This window comes from Pseudophryne corroboree, chromosome 4 (genome assembly GCF_028390025.1).
Source record: "Pseudophryne corroboree isolate aPseCor3 chromosome 4, aPseCor3.hap2, whole genome shotgun sequence".
Classification (NCBI taxonomy): Eukaryota; Metazoa; Chordata; class Amphibia; order Anura; family Myobatrachidae; genus Pseudophryne; species Pseudophryne corroboree.
In genome coordinates this window covers 776,561,100-776,583,292 of record NC_086447.1, presented here as the reverse complement: position 1 = coordinate 776,583,292, position 22,193 = coordinate 776,561,100, and the positions used below count along the sequence as shown (strand labels likewise).

Genomic DNA, 22,193 nt, shown 5'->3' with positions numbered 1-22,193 from the left:
TGTACTTAGCAAAAAAAAAAGGAAAAAATGGGTTTCTGCTAAGTGCACACACAAGCTGCCTGTGTTTACCACCTGAAATGGGAGTCACACCTACCTTTTATATAGACACAATATTTTAAAAAAAAAACCTCTGGTGTCAACACTGGCGCTTGTCAATAAATTCCTCCCCCTCGGGAGTAATTATAACAAACAACAATACTACAGATTTTCCCTCAATAGGGAATTTAGATAAGTAGATCTGCATAAAAAGTCCGCAATTTGTGAAGGAAAACCAAATATCCACCACCAAGTGAATATTCACAAAGTTGCAGATTTCAATAGGCTCATCAGGTGTGTCTTTATGGCATTCTCTGTTGGGGATTTATCCTTCTATTATCATATGTTGTTTTTTCACCATCACATCCCATCCAGAAAGCAAATGCCAGGAAAACAAATCATAGTGTAAAACCTTTTTTAATGACACACTTGATGTACGACAGTATATTCAACATAAAAGATTCTCAGATAGAAAAAAAAGCTGAATGAACATTGGATGGACTCCTACCAGATAGCAAAAAGGTGATAGCAGTCAGTGGCAAACGCAGGATTTCTCGAGGGGGGTTTCCAAATGCAGTTAACAATCTCCCACTCTGTGGAACATTAGAGCAAGTGTGGGAGTCTGGGGGAGCGGTAGAAGAACCTAATAATAACCCTGGACATTAATGGTCTTTTTATACACTGGATATTGTATGGAATACAGTATTAATATTTAATACTGCAGATGGTCTATAGTATAGGATGTATCAAACATTTAAATAATATAAAATAAGTTGTCAGGAAAAGATTAAACATCCCGTAATAAATAATTACACAAACATAATAGAACCAGTACTGCATTTTCTAAGATCACATTCTCCCACCTCATGGTAAGGCTCCTGTCTCTTTTTCCTGGTAGCTACTCTCTGGTCCAGTGCACTGATCGAGGAGTCAGAATCACACACACCGCAAACTCAGTAGAAGAAGCTGCTACCACTGGGCTTGCGCAGCAACTCTGCTCTGTCCTTTAAACTGCATGATGTTTCTGCAGCACTAGTAATCTGATCATATTATATACCATTGCTATTGTTGTCATAATTTGAGCCATTTGCCAAGTGGGGGGGGGGGGTTTCCAGGCAACCAGAAACCCTCCCTGCGTTTGCCTATGATAGCAGTGTATTATAGTCAACAGAGCCCCGTCCCTCTGCAGTAAAACCTTCTTCCTCAGCATCAGCTGCCCCCACCAACGTGTTTCGATCCCAACCGGATCTTTCTGAAGGTGTCATCTCATTTACACCAGTCACCTTCATTGTGTCTGCAGGCAGTTATATTGTCGCTGTGAATTTTAAGCCTTTTTAGCTAGTGGTCAGAGTACTTGCCTGAACAGTTTAAGTTTATGGTAGATGCAAGTGGGCTTTAGGATATCTGATGAAGTCACAACCAGTTAGGTTTAGGCTGCAGGAGGGGAGGATAGGGTTAGGCTGTGGGAGGATAGGTTAAGGCTAGGCAGAGGGAGTGTTAGGTTTAGAATTAGGCTGCCGGAGTGAAGGTTAGCGTAAGGATGAGGGGGAGGGGGGGGGGGTTAGGGTTAGGCTGCGGGAGTTGAGGGATAGGGTTAGGTTGCGGGAGGGGAGGTTAGGGGTAGGCATCGGGGGATGTAGGGTTAGGCACCAGGTAGAGGATTAGTGTTAGATTTGGGCAAGGTCTTTTATCCCACTTGGATTTAGACTCATCCATAAGTTTATGTTGATACATTTGAGTACTTGTAAGACAGAACAAGGGCTTCCCATACCCCTTGAGAGTAACTTGATATTGGGGGTCATTCCGACCTGGTCGCACGCAGGCTATTTTTAGCACTACTGCGACCAGGTAATCGCCGCCAACAGGGGAGGGGGTTTGAGCTGTGCAGGAGTACGATCGGCTGTGCAGAGAGCTGCACAAGCAAAAAGTTTATGCAGTCTCTGCACAGCTCAAGACTTACCCGCTGCAATGATCCTTCCTGGAGCTGACGTCAGGATCCCTCCCTGCAAACGGCCAGGCAAGCCTGCGTTTTCCTCGACACTCCCAGAAAACGGTGAGTTGACACCCTCGGCCGGCCTCTTCCAGTCAATCTTCTTGCGTACGCTGCTGCGAACGCTTTCTTCATTCTTGTTGCAGGCGCACTTCAATCCTGATCGCACCGCTGCGAAAAACGGCAGCGTGCGATCAGGTCGGAATGACGCCCATTGTTACTACTGACTCATCGTTATCTACCAGTTATTTTAGGTCACTTCTGCATATAACTTGTATGTTTTAATTATATATCAGTGACAAGTCCCTTGCTTTATCTAGTAGACTATTTAGAACCAAATGAGTCTTATTTTGTGGAGGAAAATAAAACTGAGATTGAACTTTAAGTTTTTCAACGTAATTAAGTCTGCTCTGTCTATAGCGTTAGAGTCATTTTTAAATATGTTCCCTTTTCATTTTCTATTTATAATGTAGCTATTGGCTGGACATTTGTTAATATTCCCGTGAAAGCGACACACGCAGATTTAAATCTTATTCTTTGCTATTATCCATACTCCACTGAAATGGTTGTAATGTTCATTACTTTCAAAGTCTAAATATACTATAAAACTTTTCAAAAATAATGGAAGCTGTTGTATAGATTCAAAACTAATTATCTATATAAAACATTCATAACCAATGTTCTGTACAGTATGTGGAATTCTTTAAACCCTTTGTGAGTTGTTAAAATGTAAATGATGCATTTAATGGATTATTTTTAAAAGAGACAGTGTGAGGAAATGAAAGCAGTTAAATGAGTCCCGCCAAGAGCCAATGCCAGCCTGAGGTGGCAGAATCTAGTGGTAGGGATGGCAGTTGGCCATCGATGGCTAACATTCATTAATGGTTTGCAACTGATTATTTTTCAATTAATACAAAGATTCAACTATTCTCCACCATCTATGCCAGAGAGCCTAGCAATGTATTCTTTTTTCTCCATTGAAGCCTTGGACATGGATCTTTATTCTGCCCTCAACTTGACCCATGAAGCCCCTTCCTCTTCTATGACTGATAGAGTCCCACCTCCACCCATGGCCGTTGATGGTGTAAACCATCAATAGGAGTCCCGCCTCCACTGATGACTGTTGATGTAAACCATCAATAGTTTCCTGCCATTGATGTAATCCATCAATAGAAACTGATTGACTGACATCCCTATCTAGGGGATGGCACCTCAATGTTATACATTTTATGACAAAACTACATGTTGCCTGGCTGCCAATCAACACTGATGTTCAGATACCAACAGAAGGAAGTTGGCTCTGCTTTGTCAGAGAATTTGTTATGCACACCAGTGCCTGCAGGAAAGTACTGGTGTCAGAACTGTTATGCACTCCAGTGTCTGCAGGAATGTACTGGTGTTTGAACTGTTATGCAAAACAAATGGACTCACAGACAAACTGGGGAATATGACATAACGTACACAGAAGGTAATAGGGTAACAAAATACACACAAAGTGAACAGAGAAGCCCAGAGGCTAAGGAACTGGGTATCTCCCTTGTATTAGAACTGCACAGATGGAAAAAGCAAGATGTTGTGTTTTAATACGTAGAGAACCCGAAATGCTGTTGCTAAGGGCAACAGCAAAACCCTAAAGGGTTACCAACGGGTGTGGCAGTAAACTCCTTGGTCAGAGATGGAATGATAGACACAAGGAGAGTCTCCACAATCCTATTTCTCACTTGCAGTGCACAGGTTTTAGCTTACTGCCACTAAACTGACCCCTGACACCTAGCACAGTGAGACAGGATTAGACAGGCAAGTCTTAGAATACAGCCGCAAACTTGCTAAGTTCACAGAGTAGTAACAGAACCCCAGCAAGCTAAACGACTGACTCCAGTCTTACTGCTAGGTCTGGATTGGCAGAGTGTAATACCAAATCCCCAGGCCTATTTGCAGTAAGCAACAAACAAATACAAAGCTACACAGTACTGGCTAACTTTCATGAGCTGACTAACCAACAAAGATTCAGCAGCATCTGCTTACCCTGAAAAGAGGCCTTATAAAGCAGGTGCTGTCCACGCCCCACTCAGACCTCACAGACTGTGAGCACAAAAACCAGCACCGGATCCCCTGCCGTGCACAGAGCCTATAACCACTGCACAGCAAAAGACCCGAACCGGAGTATCAGCTGCGCTCAGGTTACTCCACTAGCACTTGTCTCCCGGTTGCCATGACGACGTGGCAGCACAGGGCAGGAGACCCTAACAGTACCCCCCCTCTGACGAGGGGTCAAAGAACCCCTACCACCGGGTTTATCGGGGAACTGCGAGAAGAAAGAGCGTATCAGTCTGGGGGCATGAAGATCACAACTGCGCACCCACGACCGCTCCTCCGGGCCATACCCCTTCCAGTGCACCAAAAATGACAGCCGACCCCGAACCACCTTGGAGTCAAGAATCCTTTCAACAACAAACTCCCTCTGGCCACGTATCAGAAGAGGGGAAGGTCTTCCACTGGAAGAAGGATTACTAATCGCCCGTTTTAAAAGGGAACAATGAAATGTTTTATTGATACCCAAAGAACGGGGCAGATCTAACTGAAATGCCACCGGATTGATAACCCTGGTGATCTTATAAGGGCCGATGAACCGGGGCCCTAACTTATGAGATGGCTGTCTCAACTTCAAATTCTTGGTAGACAACCAGACGAAGTCTCCTAATTTGAAGCTGCAGGGTCTTTTCCGCTTATCAAAAACCCTTTTGGTCACTAATGACACAGACACAAGGGCTTTCTTCACTTTCCGCCAAATACCTCTAAGGACCGAAACCACAGAGGAACCACCAGGCGTGGAGTCCAGGGGGTCAAAAGAATTGGCCTTAGGATGATGCCCATACACACAAAGGAAGGGAGAGATCCCTGTAGCAGAGTGAGCCGCGTTGTTATAGGCAAACTCCGCCATGGACAGATGAGCAACCCAGTCAGTCTGACACTTGGAGACATAACACCTGAGGAACTGCTCCAAGGACTGGTTCACCCTTTCAGTCTGCCCATTAGACTGCGGATGGTAGCCTGACGACAAGCTGACAGAAATCTGGAGATCGGAACAAAATGCCCTCCAGAATTTGGCCACAAACTGGGATCCGCGGTCAGAGACCACATCAAGTGGCAACCCGTGGAGACGCACAACATGCAGCATAAATAATTCAGACAGGCGTCTGGCTGATGGCAGCCCAACCTGTGGAACGAAGTGCGCCATCTTCGAAAACCTGTCAACGACAACCAAGATGGCTGTCATCCCCGAGGATTTGGGCAAGTCCACCACAAAATCCATTGAAATGTGGGTCCATGGCTTAGATGGGATAGAGAGTGGATGTAATGGGCCAACAGGAACCCCTCTAGGAGTCTTATTTCGGGCACAGATGTCACATGCCCGAACCCACTGATCCACATCCTTAGCCACCGAGGGCCACCACACCGCCCTAGATAGCAACTCCCGAGTTCTGGCAATACCCGGGTGACCTGCCGACTTCTTGGCATGGAATTCCAGGAACACTCGCTGTCTTAACCTGGGAGGCACAAACAAAAGACCTACCGGAAGGTCTGGAGGAGCCTGCTCCTGTGCTCTAAGGACTAATGATAAGAGGTCCTGGGTAATGCCCACTTTAATACATGATGGGGAAACAATGGGCAACGGCTCCTCGGTGGTCTCCTGGATTGGAGCAAAACTCCGCGAGAGCGCATCAGCCTTGATGTTTTTTGACCCAGGGCGATATGTTATCAAAAAATTAAAGCGAGCAAAAAACAAAGCCCATCGTGCCTGCCTGGCATTGAGACGCTTCGCTGACTCTAAATATGCCAGATTCTTATGGTCAGTGAGAATTGAGACCACAAACTTAGCCCCCTCAAGCCAGTGTCTCCACTCCTCGAGTGCATCCTTAATAGCCAACAATTCCCGGTTACCCACGTCATAATTCATCTCGGCAGGCGAAAATTTACGGGAAAAGTAAGCACAGGGATGAAGGCGATTATCAGACACTCCCATCTGAGAAAGCACTGCCCCAATACCCATCTCAGAGGCATCCACCTCCACCACAAAAGGACGCTCTGGATCTGGGTGTCGCAGCACCTTGGCCGAAACAAATGCCCTTTTGAGACGGGCAAAAGCCGCTTTAGCCTCACAAGACCAGTGAGCAACATCCGCCCCTTTCTTAGTGAGTGCCACCAAGGGCGCCACTATAGACAAAAATCCAGCGATAAATCGTCTATAAAAATTCGCAAAGCCCAGGAAACGCTGAAGCGCCTTCAAACTAGTGGGCTGCACCCAATCCAGGACTGCCTGTACCTTGGAACCCTCCATTTGGAAACCTTCTGGGGAGATAATATATCCTAGAAATGCGATTTGCTGAACTTCAAATTCGCACTTCTCCAGCTTCGCCCCAAGCCGTTGGTCTCTGAGTTTCTGGAGGACTAAGCGTACATGCTTCCGATGTTCCTCCAGGGAATGGGAGAAGATTAGGATGTCATCTAAGTATACAACTAAGAATCTATCCAAATATTCCCTGAGCACATCATTCATGAAATCCTGGAAGACTGCCGGGGCATTACAGAGCCCAAAAGGCATCACCAAATATTCATAATGCCCTGAGTGGGTATTAAAGGCAGTCTTCCATTCATCCCCCTCTCTTATTCGGATTAGATTGTACGCACCGCGTAGGTCAATCTTAGAAAAAATGGTGGCAGTACGAAGCTGGTCAAACAAGACCGAAATGAGAGGCAGTGGGTATGAGTTTTTAATCGTGATACGGTTCAATTCCCTGAAGTCGATGCAGGGTCGCAACGAACCGTCCTTTTTACCCACGAAGAAGAACCCCGACCCAACTGGAGACTGTGAAGGTCTGATAAATCCCTTAGCCAAGTTCTCCTGAATGTACTCTGCCATAGCCTGAGTCTCAGGACGTGACAGGGAGTACAACCTGCTCTTGGGAAGCTTAGCATTTGGCAACAAATCAATGGCACAGTCATAGGGGCGATGGGGAGGTAGTACCTCTGCAACTTTTTTGGAGAACACGTCCGCAAAATCTGCATAACACCCTGGCAATCCTGGCAAACTTAGCTGCGAGAGCCTGACTGGAAGGCTCAAGCAACTCCTGAAACAATCAGTACCCCAACTAAGAATCTCCCCAGAGACCCAGTCAAATTGAGGATTGTGGGCCCTTAACCAGGGTAACCCCAACACCAATGGGGCAAAAGTACAGACAGTCACATAAAAGGACAATTTTTCAGAGTGTGTGGCTCCAATAAACAAAGAAATCTGGCTAGTGCAAGAGGTAATTTTACCTTGGGATAATGGTTCCCCGTTTAACCCACAAATCTCAATTTCCGATGCCAAGGGTACTAAGGGAACAGAGTGTTTCAGGGCGAATTGGCGGTCCATAAAAACCCCGTCGGCCCCACTGTCCACAAAGGCCTCAGTCTTGACAGTTTGACCGAGGATCTTCAAGGTCACCGGAATGATAAAAGTCTTCTTGGGAAATTCTGACTTCTGGCCTGACAGGATATTTCCCATCACCCTCAGGCCCTGAAGTTTTCCGGCTTTTCTGGGCATGATACTACCACATGACCTTTATTCCCACAGTACAAACACAACCCCTGCTGTCTCCTCCGCGTCTTCTCACGCGAGGAGAGGCGGGTAGCCCCAATCTGCATAGGCTCCTCAGAAAATTCCTCAGAGTCTGAGGTTCCCTTGGGAAGGAAGGAAATCTCAGTCTCCCTTTCAAGCCTACGCTCTCTCAGCCGTCTATCCACCCGGATGGATAACTGCATGAGCTGATCCAAGCTATCAGGCAAGGGATATTGTACCAGTTGGTCCTTTATCTGGTTAGAAAGACCTCTTCGGTACTGGTGTCTCAGGGCTGGGTCATTCCACTGGGTATCATGGGCCAACCTCCGAAACTCCGTACAGTAAACCTCAACTGGCCTTCGCCCTTGCTTAAGGATCGAAATCTGAGCCTCGGCTGAGGCCGTCTTGTCAGGGTCATCATACAACATGCCCAGTGCCGTAAAAAAAGCATCAACACTTTTAAGCGACGGACAGTCAGGCTGCAACCCATATGCCCAGACCTGTGGGTCTCCTTGTAGCAAGGAAATCACTATGCCCACCCGCTGAATCTCCGACCCAGAAGACTGAGGCCTAAGCCGGAAGTATAGCTTGCAGCTCTCCTTGAAACAAAAGAACTGCGAGCGATCTCCAGAAAAACGATCCGGGAGATTTACTTTCGGCTCCTTAACCCCTGCAGGTGCTGCTGCTGCGGGAGCTCCGCCAGCAGCCTGGGAGGTGTGCATTTTAATGGACAAATCATTAAATTGTCGAGTCAGGACCTGCACCTGATCGACCACCTGTTGCAACGTATTTTGAGGGGTATGCTCCATATTCCCAAAAAATTTCAACAGGAGTATTAGGCTGCTGAATATGTTATGCACACCAGTGCCTGCAGGAAAGTACTGGTGTCAGAACTGTTATGCACTCCAGTGTCTGCAGGAATGTACTGGTGTTTGAACTGTTATGCAAAACAAATGGACTCACAGACAAACTGGGGAATATGACATAACGTACACAGAAGGTAATAGGGTAACAAAATACACACAAAGTGAACAGAGAAGCCCAGAGGCTAAGGAACTGGGTATCTCCCTTGTTTTAGAACTGCACAGATGGAAAAAGCAAGATGTTGTGTTTTAATACGTAGAGAACCCGAAATGCTGTTGCTAAGGGCAACAGCAAAACCCTAAAGGGTTACCAACGGGTGTGGCAGTAAACTCCTTGGTCAGAGATGGAATGATAGACACAAGGAGAGTCTCCACAATCCTATTTCTCACTTGCAGTGCACAGGTTTTAGCTTACTGCCACTAAACTGACCCCTGACACCTAGCACAGTGAGACAGGATTAGACAGGCAAGTCTTAGAATACAGCCGCAAACTTGCTAAGTTCACAGAGTAGTAACAGAACCCCAGCAAGCTAAACGACTGACTCCAGTCTTACTGCTAGGTCTGGATTGGCAGAGTGTAATACCAAATCCCCAGGCCTATTTGCAGTAAGCAACAAACAAATACAAAGCTACACAGTACTGGCTAACTTTCATGAGCTGACTAACCAACAAAGATTCAGCAGCATCTGCTTACCCTGAAAAGAGGCCTTATAAAGCAGGTGCTGTCCACGCCCCACTCAGACCTCACAGACTGTGAGCACAAAAACCAGCACCGGATCCCCTGCCGTGCACAGAGCCTATAACCACTGCACAGCAAAAGACCCGAACCGGAGTATCAGCTGCGCTCAGGTTACTCCACTAGCACTTGTCTCCCGGTTGCCATGACGACGTGGCAGCACAGGGCAGGAGACCCTAACAGAATTACAGCACCTAATCAACCAATAGACTGCCTGTGGTACACTCTCCGGTGCCACCCACAAGACCTTACACCGACACCATGTCTGACTAACCCACCATGGTGCCTTGCAGCTTTAGGGCCCTCTACTCGATACAGTACAATGTGAAATGGTGTCCGGCTCCCTCTAAGCTTTGCAGATGTCAACTAATAATGTCTAAATGTTGCCAGTGTAGGGAAGCCTAGAGGAGCCCATCCATCTGCAAAGACGCAGCAAAAGTGCGTGCAACCACAGTCTTAAGGTTGATAATGAAACTACATGGGTTTCAGCAGAACCTAAGGAGGGGGGGGGGGCAACATGCTTCCATGGGAGATATAGGCAGGGCGAGGGTACAGTAGTGGACAGCAGACTTGAGTGCGGTGGTGGAACAAGCTTCTATTAGAGAACCAGGGGTTAATTATTAACTCATATCCTAATAATTTATTCCAACAATAATGTTTACTCCTTTCTAGGTACTATTTAGAGCATTATACATGCAGAGACTGTACCATTCTTCATTTGCATAACATAGTTCACTACCGATGGATGTCCTGTTGGCTGTGCACACTGAGTGATGTAGCCGATTTGTCGATCCGAAACAGCAAATCTGCCCAACATTGCTCCAGTGTGTACACGGCAAAACTCTAAAATGAACAATAAACATACTACAGCTATGCTAAAGGTCATAACTGGCAGTGAGCGGGACAACAACAGTATAGAGAACAGAACCCTACAGTTAGACAAAAACAGGAAGTGGCAGCATATGACCCCATTATTGACCATGTCTTAGGACCTGTAGTGACTGGCAGTAAATTTGACAGTAGCAGTATAGAACACAGCACCCTCCAGTAAGAAAACAGCAGGAAGAGGTGATGTATGACCCCATTGCTGGCCATGTCTTAGGATTGGTAGTTACTGACAGTGAATGAGCAGTAACAGTATAAAGCACAGCACCCTACAGTAAGACAGCAGGAAGTGGTGGTATATGACCCCATTACTGATCATGTCTTAGGACTGGTAGTGACTGGCAGTGCATTTGAGAGTAGCAGTGAAGAGCACAGCACCCTCCAGTAAGACAACAGCAGGAAGAATTGACATATGACCCCATTACTGTCCGTGTCTTAGGACCAGTAAGGGTTGGAAGTGAATGAGACAGTAGCAGTACAAAGCACAGCACCCTACACTAAAATGACAGCAGGAAGCATTGAAGGATGACGCCATTACTGACCATGTCAGAGGACTGGTAGTTACTGACAGTAAGTGTGACAGTAGTAGTACAGAGGACAGCACCCTATAGTAAGACGATAGCCAGAGGTGGCAATGAATAACCCCATTACATGACCATGTCTTAGGAACAGTAGTGGCTGGCAGTGAATGGGACAGTAGAGGTATAGAGCACAGCACCGTACAGTAAGACAACAGCAGGAAGTGGTGATGAATGACCCCAATACTGACCATGTCTTATGAATGGTAGTGGCTGGCAGTGAATGGAACATTAGCAGTATAGAGCACAGCACCCTCCAGTAAGATAACAGCCGTAAGTGGTGATGGAGGACCCCATGTCCAGGATCTCCATCGGAAGACAGATATTTCCTGGCCCCTTGATAGAAGCTGCGTCGCCTGGCTTGCATGACCCTATGTTTCACTCAGCCGGCCAATAGTGTTGCAAGTGATATGAAGCTGCGTCCTAGGACGCAGCACTGCATCACAAGTGCATGCAGAAGGTGTCTACATATAACAGATGCCTTCCGCTGCATTACCATATCTATGCACCCTCCAACCACATCTGAATCAGACCCATCACTGTATATAAGTACACTATGGTTTAAGTGAAGAACGTATCTGAGATTTCAACTTTTTATACAAAGGGGGAGCACCTTCTTGCCAGGGACTATTATAACCTATTGTTCACTTTTGATGTACTGAAACAATGTAATTCATTTTCTGTTACTTTCAGAGGTTACTATGTCAAGAAAACTATTGTTTAACATAAAATTTCAGCTGCAAAATTGGGGCCATGTGGTTTGGACATATTATAAGAAATGTACAACTCAGAATACAGTGTAACTATGCAGGTGAATCATAATATTCTTTAATCATATTACTGAGAGGCCAGCATTAATTTGATGATGATTAACATTTAAGTAAAAATAATATTTAAAAAGTGCCCCTCCCCCTAAAAGTGTAAGCAGCAACAGTGCTTATCACCTGACAGGTTACCACTAATGCGGGAGAACAAGCAGAGGGGTGTGAGCCCACAAAGCAGCTGCCTTTACCGGTCTATAAAAGGCAGATATATACTGCCAAATGTAATAGCCTATGATTTGCGGGAGCTGGTGCAATTCTAGTAATCAGTCATGTAGATGATGAAACGGCAAAAACAAACCATAGTGCTCTATTATCTTTTATTTATATGGTGCCATAAGGGTTCCACAGCATCTAACAAACTACATAAACAATAAGCAAGACAAGAAAACAATGACAAGACAATGTAGGGCAAGTACATGGTATATAGACATTGCTGCATCAGGGGAAAGGACGCTAAAATAATTATCAGAGTGGCAGAAATTGAGGCTGGGTGCTATTGTGGGGTATATGGAGTAGACAATAGTGTAGAAGATTGAAAACACATGGAGGGAGATGGCCCCGCTCATGAGACTTTACATTCTGCAGGGGCAGGGCGGACCACCCGATAAGAGTGACATAGAGGGAGTGACACACCTCTGAATAGCTCGCAATTCCGTAAAAATATCCAGGTTATGCCCACAGAAACCATAAGTGTGTGTGCCCTGTTGCCTTCCAGTAACACCCACTCAGTCGCAAATGGAGATCCGTCAGAGATATGTACAGTTTTGAAGTCACCTTAATTGCATGTACCAACCTTGACATATGCGCAGTCTGCTAAAAGTCGCAATATTCGTATGCAGACGGATTTGCGTGAAACTCTGAATCATGTGTTATATCTTACAAAGCCCAGGTTGTTTTCAGGGGGAGTGGCCTAATCACAGGAGGTGCAGCCAAGCACCTTTATAAAAAAAAAAACAGGAAAAATTGTATTTTAAGCGCTTGCCTGGCCACACCGCAGCCCAGCACACAACAGCATTTGCTGGGATGAGGAGTAGAGCTGCAGCTACTGCTGCCAGGTAACGGAGGGGAGATCTGTGTCCCCACTGGACCCCTCTATCAGACCTGGGCCTGGGCAATTATTCCCCCCCCCCCCCCCCTCCCGGTGCCACTGTGTGCAGCAGCTCAGCACTGTCCCTTGAATTGCATGTTGTGGAGGCAGCTCTAGTGATTGTATTATATACGCTTGCTAATTGTATTATGTACGCTGTCCAAGAGGAGGGGGGATTCTGGGCAACTGGAAACTCACCTGCGTTTACCTGTGCCATGCCTGTTGTCCCTTTGCTATACTTACAACCAGCCCAGGCTGTCTCGTACTGGGGCTGTTTGGGATGGGGTCAAGCAGCCTATTATATTTACAGCCTAAGATGTCTGGTGCAGAGCAGCCAGCAGCAGTAGTACCAGCCAGATACTTGCCCTCTTCCCTCTCTGCATGGTGGCTGCTCTCTTCCCTGGGACCAGCCATTAATGCGCTGAAGTCGTTGATTACCTTCTTCCTTCCCTCCTAATTACTGAGGCTCCACCCATTCCTGCTCCAGTTCTTATCTGATTACTCTTCCCCAGCCAGCTCCACTGGTGGTCCCCGGAATATGAAGAGACCACAACACCCTAAAATCAAAGGTAAGTATCTGTGAGGGGATGGGTATCTTTTTATTGTCATATGGGGGTATATATTAATATTATCTGGGGGTGTATTACCACAAGGGGGTTGTGTACTGTTGTATTGCGGTATATTGAAGTTATATGTACAGTAAATGGTGTAATGTTTTGTGGAATCTGAGGAAGCAGTTGGTGGGCAACATTTCAATGCCTTTATTACGGCATTTTCGTCAGGTCAAAAGTGAATAAGACAATCTTACCTTTTAAAAGATATGGATACCCGGTGACGTGCCTCGTCCTGAAGGCGGGTCACGTGCTCGCTCCGGGCGGCGCATAGACCGTGACGTTTAATACGGCTCCGTCATTCTGGTGCTCCCCATCACCATAGCAACTGTTCACATTTCACTGGAATGACAATACATCTACAGAAATAGCATCTGCATACAGATACAGAACTCGCTAGTATCAAGGCCATATGTCTACTACAATGTGTAAATGAACAGTGGAACAGACTGCTTAATACACAAAATACACTAATACCACAGCGGTACATTTTAGTGGGGGGGGGGGAATAAAAACTCAAACATCGAGAGCTAATAATGAATTCAAGCTTAGGTACCTGTATCATATCCTCAATAGAATATGTAATATAACATATACAGGTAAGGGTGATACCACATAAAGTGTCAGGCCCGGACAATACAATATGCTGCCTAACATATATCTATAATAGCTATCATGAGGGTGAAGTATTCAAAGCAAACAGCTAAGGCCAAGATGGCCGTTAAGACCTTTAGTGCCTAATCAGTGGATCTATCATGTCTCCATTTGTAGCAGCCTGGCTGATCGATCACCACATCTGTGTAAAGTTTGTACTTGATCAATCATACGGTATCGTAGGGATACCAAGGGGTGGCGTGCCTGGCAAAAATGCCTGCCCACTGGTTGCTCACTCTCTCCCTTGGCAGTAGCTGCTTTGATAGCAGATCTGTGGGCTGCCATACGTTCCTTAAACATGCGTTCCGTTTTTCCAACGTATGACAGCCCACAGGGGCACAGCAGTTGATAAACTACAAATTTAGAAGGACATGTCAATCTATAACTAATATAATACGTGCGGCCAGATTGAGGATGTTGGAATGTATCTCCAGGAATCATGAAGTTGCATGTGGTACAGGTACATCTAAAGCAACCTTTCTTATTACTAATAAAGTAGCTAGAGGGGGACATTCGATCTGTGATGTCTGTCTTAACTAGTATGTCCATAAGGTTTTTACCTCGGGTATAGCAAGACATCAATTTAGTATCAGCTAGCTTCAATTCTGGGTCGCTCTGCACAATGGGCCACAGTTTTTTCTAAATCAAATTGATTCCTTTACGAGCAGAATTATTATTGACCCACCCAAGGGATCATGGGTTGGGTATGAAATGTTATAGGTTTCTCTTCCAATAATGCTGCTTTAGCCAAACTCAAAGCTTAGGATTAAGCCTCCACCAGTAGCGCAGGATGATAACCTCTTGCAATACATTTTTTAAATCATCTCATCCATTTGTATTGCCGCTACCTCCGGATCAGAGGTGATACGTCTGACTCTGACAAACTGGGAATAAGGTAAACCTTGTTTCAGGGGACCTGGATGGAAACTGCTATAATGAAGCAAATTATTGCGATCCGTTGGTTTTGCAAACATTGATGTTACAATTTGGTCGGCTTTAAGGGTAATCTGGACATCAAGGTAATTGATACTGGTATCACTAATACAGTGAGTAAGCTTAACAGGGTGGTTCAGCCGATTGTGTTGGTCAGTAACCTCCTCCAGGTCCTGACAAGGGCCTTTCCAAAGTAAAAGTAAATCCTCTATGTAGCAACAATAAAATACAATTTTATTCGCTAAATCAGCCTGGTCAAAGAAAATTCCCTGTTCTACCCTGTTCTAACTCAAACATGAATATGCTGGGGCCACTGAGGACCCCATAGCACATCCGGTACATTGCAAATAAATACTGCCATCATACAAGAAGAAATTCTTTTTAAGTATGAGATTCAAAAGTTGAAGATAAAACTGTATTTTTGGACCATTATGATCAGCATGTCCCTCCAGATATCGTTCTACTGCTGCCAAGGCCATATCGTGAGGTATAACAGTATATAGGCTCTGGACATCTGTACTACAGAGTAAAACATCGGTGTCAAATCTTGGAAGCTTGTGTAATTTCTTCAGTAAAGTACTGGTATCCAGTAGAAATCTTTGGTGAGACTGTATACATGGTTGGAAAATAGAGTCAAGGAATAAAGCTGCAGGTTAAAACAAAGACTGTATGGCCGATATAATGGGTCGTCCGGGAAAGTTCACCAAGGTTTTATGAATTTTTGGTGTAGTGTAAAGCACTGGCATTATGGGGTGTGCTGGAAGTAAGACACCAGGGATTTTGCTGGAAATAGATATGTATAGATATTAGTGATGAGCGGGTTCGGATCCTCGGGATCCGAACCCGCCCGAACTTCACATTTTTTTACATGGGTCCGAGCGACTCGGATCCTCCCGCCTTGCTCGGTTAACCCGAGCGCGCCCGAACGTCATCATCCCGCTGTCGGATTCTCGCGAGACTCGGATTCTATATAAGGAGCCGCGCGTCGCCGCCATTTTCACACGTGCATTGAGATTGATAGGGAGAGTACGTCCTCTCCGTTATAGTAGAACACAGAGTGACTTAGTTATAATTGTGGGGAGGATTGGGGACGGGGAGCAGCTGTTAGGGAGTACAGTGCAGGGTTTTGATTATACCACCAGTGAGTTTAATCCTTTGTTTCTCTGCCTGAAAAAAACGCTCCACCATATCTGTGCTCACTCAGTGTGCTGCACTGCTGCATGATATATCTGTGCTGAGTGCACTGCTCTGCTCACACTGCCTAATTGTGGGGACTGGGGAGCAGTTATAGCAGGAGTACAGTGCACAGTTTTGCTGACAGTGACCACCAGTCCAGTATACGTTTGTCTGCCTGAAAAACACTCCTGTGTTTTTTTTTTTTTTTCTTCATACTAGTTTAGCAGTCTGCTGACAGTGTCCACCAGGACCGTTATACAGTATATTATATATATAAGCAGCAGTACGGTAGGCCACGGCTGTACCTACCTCTGTGTCGTCAGTGCACTCGTCGTTCATAAGTAATATAATACTATACTATCCATCCATCTACATTGTATACCTGTGGTGTTTTTTTTCTTCTTCATACTAGTTTAGCAGTCTGCTGACAGTGTCCACCAGGTCCGTTATACAGTATATTATATATATAAGCAATACGGTAGGCCACGGCTGTACCTACCTCTGTGTCGTCAGTGCACTCGTCGTCCATAAGTAATATAATACTATACTATCCATCCATCTACATTGTATACCTACCTGTGGTGGTTTTTTTTTTCTTCATACTAGTTTAGCAGTCTGCTGACAGTGTCCACCAGGTCCGTTATATACAGTATATTATATATATATAAGCAGTACGGTAGGCCACGGCTGTACCTACCTCTGTGTCGTCAGTGCACTCGTCGTCCATAAGTAATATAATACTATACTATCCATCCATCTACATTGTATACCTACCTGTGGTGGGTTTTTTTTTCTTCATACTAGTTTAGCAGTCTGCTGACAGTGTCCACCAGGTCCGTTATATACAGTATATTATATATATAAGCAGTACGGTAGGCCACGGCTGTACCTATCTCTGTGTCGTCAGTGCACTCGTCGTCCATAAGTATACTATCCATCCATCTACATTGTATACCTGTGGTGTTTTTTTTTTTCTTCATACTAGTTTAGCAGTCTGCTGACAGTGTCCACCAGGTCCGTTATACAGTGTATTATATATAAGCAGTACGGTAGGCCACGGCTGTACCTACCTCTGTGTCGTCAGTGCACTCGTCGTCCATAAGTAATATAATACTATACTATCCATCCATCTACATTGTATACCTGTGGTGGTTTTTTTTTTTCTTCATACTAGTTTAGCAGTCTGCTGACAGTGTCCACCAGGTCCGTTATATACAGTATATATTATATATATATATATAAGCAGTACGGTAGGCCACGGGTGTACCTACCTCTGTGTGGTCAGTGCACTCGTCGTCCATAAGTAATATAATGCTATACTATCCATCCATCTACATTGTATACCTGTGGTGGTTTTTTTTTCTTCATACTAGTTTAGCAGTCTGCTGACAGTGTCCACCAGGTCCGTTATACAGTATATTATATTTATAAGCAGTACGATAGGCCACGGCTGTACCTACCTCTGTGTCGTCAGTGCACTCGTCGTCCATAAGTAATATAATACTATACTATCCATCCATCTACATTGTATACCTGTGGTGTTTTTTTTTTCTTCATACTAGTTTAGCAGTCTGCTGACAGTGTCCACCAGGTCCGTTATACAGTATATTATATATATAAGCAGTACGGTAGGCCACGGCTGTACCTACCTCTGTCGTCAGTGCACTCGTCGTCCATAAGTAATATATAATACTATACTATCCATCCATCTACATTGTATACCTGTGGTGTTTTTTTTTTCTTCATACTAGTTTAGCAGTCTGCTGACAGTGTCCACCAGGTCCGTTATACAGTATATTATATATATAAGCAGTACGGTAGGCCACGGCTGTACCTACCTCTGTGTCGTCAGTGCACTCGTCGTCCATAAGTAATATAATACTATACTATCCATCCATCTACATTGTATACATGTGGTGGTTTTTTTTTTCTTCATACTAGTTTAGCAGTCTGCTGACAGTGTCCACCAGGTCCGTTATATACAGTATATTATATATATATATATATATATATATATATAAAAGCAGTACGGTAGGCCACGGCTGTACCTACCTCTGTGTCGTCAGTGCACTCGTCGTCCATAAGTAATATAATACTATACTATCCATCCATCTACATTGTATACCTGTGGTGGTTTTTTTTCCCTTCATACTAGTTTAGCAGTCTGCTGACAGTGTCCACCAGGTCCGTTATACAGTATATTATATATATATAAGCAGTACGATAGGCCACGGCTGTACCTACCTCTGTGTCGTCAGTGCACTCGTCGTCCATAAGTAATATAATACTATACTATCCATCCATCTACATTGTATACCTGTGGTGGTTTTTTTTTTTCTTCATACTAGTTTAGCGGTCTGCTGACAGTGTCCACCAGGTCCCTTATATACAGTATATTATATATATAAGCAGTACGGTAGGCCACGGCTGTACCTACCTCTGTGTCGTCAGTGCACTCGTCATCCATAAGTAATATAATACTATACTATCCATCCATCTACATTGTATACCTGTGGTGTTTTTTTTCTTCTTCATACTAGTTTAGCAGTCTGCTGACAGTGTCCACCAGGTCCGTTATACAGTATATTATATATATAAGCAGTACGGTAGGCCACGGCTGTACCTACCTCTGTGTCGTCAGTGCACTCGTCGTCCATAAGTAATATATAATACTATCCATCCATCTACATTGTATACCTGTGGTGTTTTTTTATTTTCTTCATACTAGTTTAGCAGTCTGCTGACAGTGTCCACCAGGTCCGTTATACAGTATATTATATATATAAGCAGTACGGTAGGCCACGGCTGTACCTACCTCTGTGTCGTCAGTGCACTCGTCGTCCATAAGTAATATAATACTATACTATCCATCCATCTACATTGTATACCTGTGGTGTTTTTTTTTCTTCTTCATACTAGTTTAGCAGTCTGCTGACAGTGTCCACCAGGCCCGTTATGTACAGTATATATTATATATATATATATATAAGCAGTACGGTAGGCCACGGCTGTACCTACCTCTGTGTCGTCAGTGCACTCGTCGTCCATAAGTAATATATAATACTATACTATCCATCCATCTACATTGTATACCTGTGGTTTTTTTTTTCTTCATACTAGTTTAGCAGTCTGCTGACAGTGTCCACCAGGTCCGTTATACAGTATATTATATATATAAGCAGTACGGTAGGCCACGGCTGTACCTACCTCTATGTCGTCAGTGCACTCGTCGTCCATAAGTAATATAATACTATACTATCCATCCATCTACACTGTATACCTGTGGTGGGTTTTTTTTTCTTCATACTAGTTTAGCAGTCTGCTGACAGTGTCCACCAGGTCCGTTATATACAGTATATATTATATATATATATATATATATATATATATATAAGCAGTACGGTAGGCCACGGCTGTACCTACCTCTGTGTCGTCAGTGCACTCGTCGTCCATAAGTAATATATAATACTATACTATCCATCCATCTACATTGTATACCTGTGGTGTTTTTTTTTTCCTTCATACTAGTTTAGCAGTCTGCTGACAGTGTCCACCAGGTCTGTTATACAGTATATTATATATATAAGCAGTACGGTAGGCCACGGCTGTACCTACCTCTGTGTCGTCAGTGCACTCGTCGTCCATAAGTAATATAATACTATACTATCCATCCATCTACATTGTATACCTGTGGTGGCTTTTAGTTGTGCGCATTAAAATATGGAGAACAAAAATGTGGAGGTTAAAAAAATAGGGAAAGATCAAGATCCACTTCCACCTCGTGCTGAAGCTGCTGCCACTAGTCATGGCCGAGACGATGAAATGCCATCAACGTCGTCTGCCACGGCCGATGCCCAATGTCATAGTACAGAGCATGTAAAATCCAAAACACAAAAGATCAGTAAAAAAATGACCCAAAAATCAAAATTAAAAGCGTCTGAGGAGAAGCGTAAACTTGCCAATATGCCATTTACGACCGGAGTGGCAAGGAACGGCTGAGGCCCTGGCCTATGTTCATGGCTAGTGGTTCAGCTTCACATGAGGATGGAAGCACTCATCCTCTCGCTAGAAAAAAGAAAAGACTTGCGGCAAAAGCACAGCAAAAAACTGTTCGTTCTTCGAAATCACAAATCCCAAAGGAGAGTCTAATTGTGTCGGTTGCGATGCCTGACCTTCCCAACACTGGACGGGAAGAGCTTGCGCCTTCCACCATTTGCACTCCCCCTGCAAGTGCTGGAAGGAGCACCCGCAGTCCAGTTCCTGATAGTCAAATTGAAGATGTCACTGTTGAAGTACACCTGGATGAGGATATGGGTGTTGCTGGCGCTGGGGAGGAAATTGACAAGGAGGATTCTGATGGTGAGGTGGTTTGTTTAAGTCAGGCACCCGGGGAGACACCTGTTGTCCGTGGGACGAATATGGCCATTGACATGCCTGGTCAAAATACAAAAAAAATCAGCTCTTCAGTGTGGAATTATTTCAACAGAAATGCGGACAACTGGTGTCAAGCCGTGTGTTGCCTTTGTCAAGCTGTAATAAGTAGGGGTAAGGACGTTAACCACCTCGGAACATCCTCCCTTATACGTCACCTGCAGCGCATTCATAATAAGTCAGTGACAAGTTCAAAAACTTTGGGCGACAGCGGAAGCAGTCCACTGACCAGTAAATCCCTTCCTCTTGTAACCAAGCTCACGCAAACCACCCCACCAACTCCCTCAGTGTCAATTTCCTCCTTACCCAGGAAAGCCAATAGTCCTGCAGGCCATGTCACTGGCAAGTCTGACGAGTCCTCTCCTGCCTGGGATTCCTCTGATGCATCCTTGAGTGTAACGCCTACTGCTGCTGGCGCTGCTGTTGTTGCTGCTGGGAGTCGATCGTCATCCCAGAGGGGAAGTCGGAAGACCACTTGTACTACTTCCAGTAAGCAATTGACTGTCCAACAGTCCTTTGCGAGGAAGATGAAATATCACAGCAGTCATCCTGTTGCAAAGCGGATAACTGAGGCCTTGACAACTATGTTGGTATTAGACGTGCGTCCAGTATCCGCCGTTAGTTCACAGGGAACTAGACAATTGCTTGAGGTAGTGTGCCCCCGTTACCAAATACCATCTAGGTTCCACTTCTCTAGGCAGGCGATACCGAGAATGTACACGGACGTCAGAAAAAGACTCACCAGTGTCCTAAAAAATGCAGTTGTACCCAATGTCCACTTAACCACGGACATGTGGACAAGTGGAGCAGGGCAGACTCAGGACTACATGACTGTGACAGCCCACTGGGTAGATGTATTGCCTCCCGCTGCAAGAACAGCAGCGGCTGCACCAGTAGCAGCATCTCGCAAATGCCAACTCGTTCCTAGGCAGGCTACGCTTTGTATCACCGCTTTCCAGAATACGCACACAGCTGAAAATCTCTTACGGCAACTGAGGAAGATCATCGCAGAATGGCTTACCCCAATTGGACTCTCCTGGGGATTTGTGGCATCGGACAACGCCAGCAATATTGTGCGTGCATTACATCTGGGCAAATTCCAGCACGTCTCATGTTTTGCACATACATTGAATTTGGTGGTGCAGAATTATTTAAAAAATGAGAGGGGCGTGCAAGAGATGCTGTCGGTGGCCAGAAGAATTGCGGGCCACTTTCGGCGTACAGGCACCGCGTACAGAAGACTGGAGCACAACCGAAAACACCTGAACCTGCCCTGCCATCATCTGAAGCAAGAGGTGGTAACGAGGTGGAATTCAATCCTCTATATGCTTCAGAGGATGGAGGAGCAGCAAAAGGCCATTCAAGCCTATACATCTGGCCACGATATAGGCAAAGGAGGTGGAATGCACCTGTCTTAAGCGCAGTGGAGAATGATTTCAACGTTGTGCAAGGTTCTGCAAGCTTTTGAACTTGCCACACGTGAAGTCAGTTCAGACACTGCCAGCCTGAGTCAGGTCATTCCCCCCATCAGGCTTTTGCAGAAGAAGCTGGAGGCATTGAAGGAGGAGCTAAAACAGAGCGATTCCGCTAGGCATGTGGGACTTGTGGATGGAGCCCTTCATTCGCTTAACCAGGATTCACGTGTGGTCAATCTGTTGAAATCAGAGCACTACATTTTGTCCACCGTGCTCGATCCTAGATTTAAAACCTACGTTGGATCTCTCTTTCCGGCAGACACAAGTCTGCAGAGGTTCAAAGAACTGCTGGTGATAAAATTGTCAAGTCAA

The 22,193-nt window shown here is 45.1% G+C and overlaps 1 protein-coding gene across 10 annotated transcripts in view; it reads left to right on the top strand.

Annotated features, from left to right (window-relative positions):
* HHAT (hedgehog acyltransferase) overlaps positions 1-22,193 on the top strand; it is a 1,065,929-nt gene that overhangs the window by 746,977 nt on the left and 296,759 nt on the right. The gene's annotated exons all lie outside the window — the stretch shown is intronic.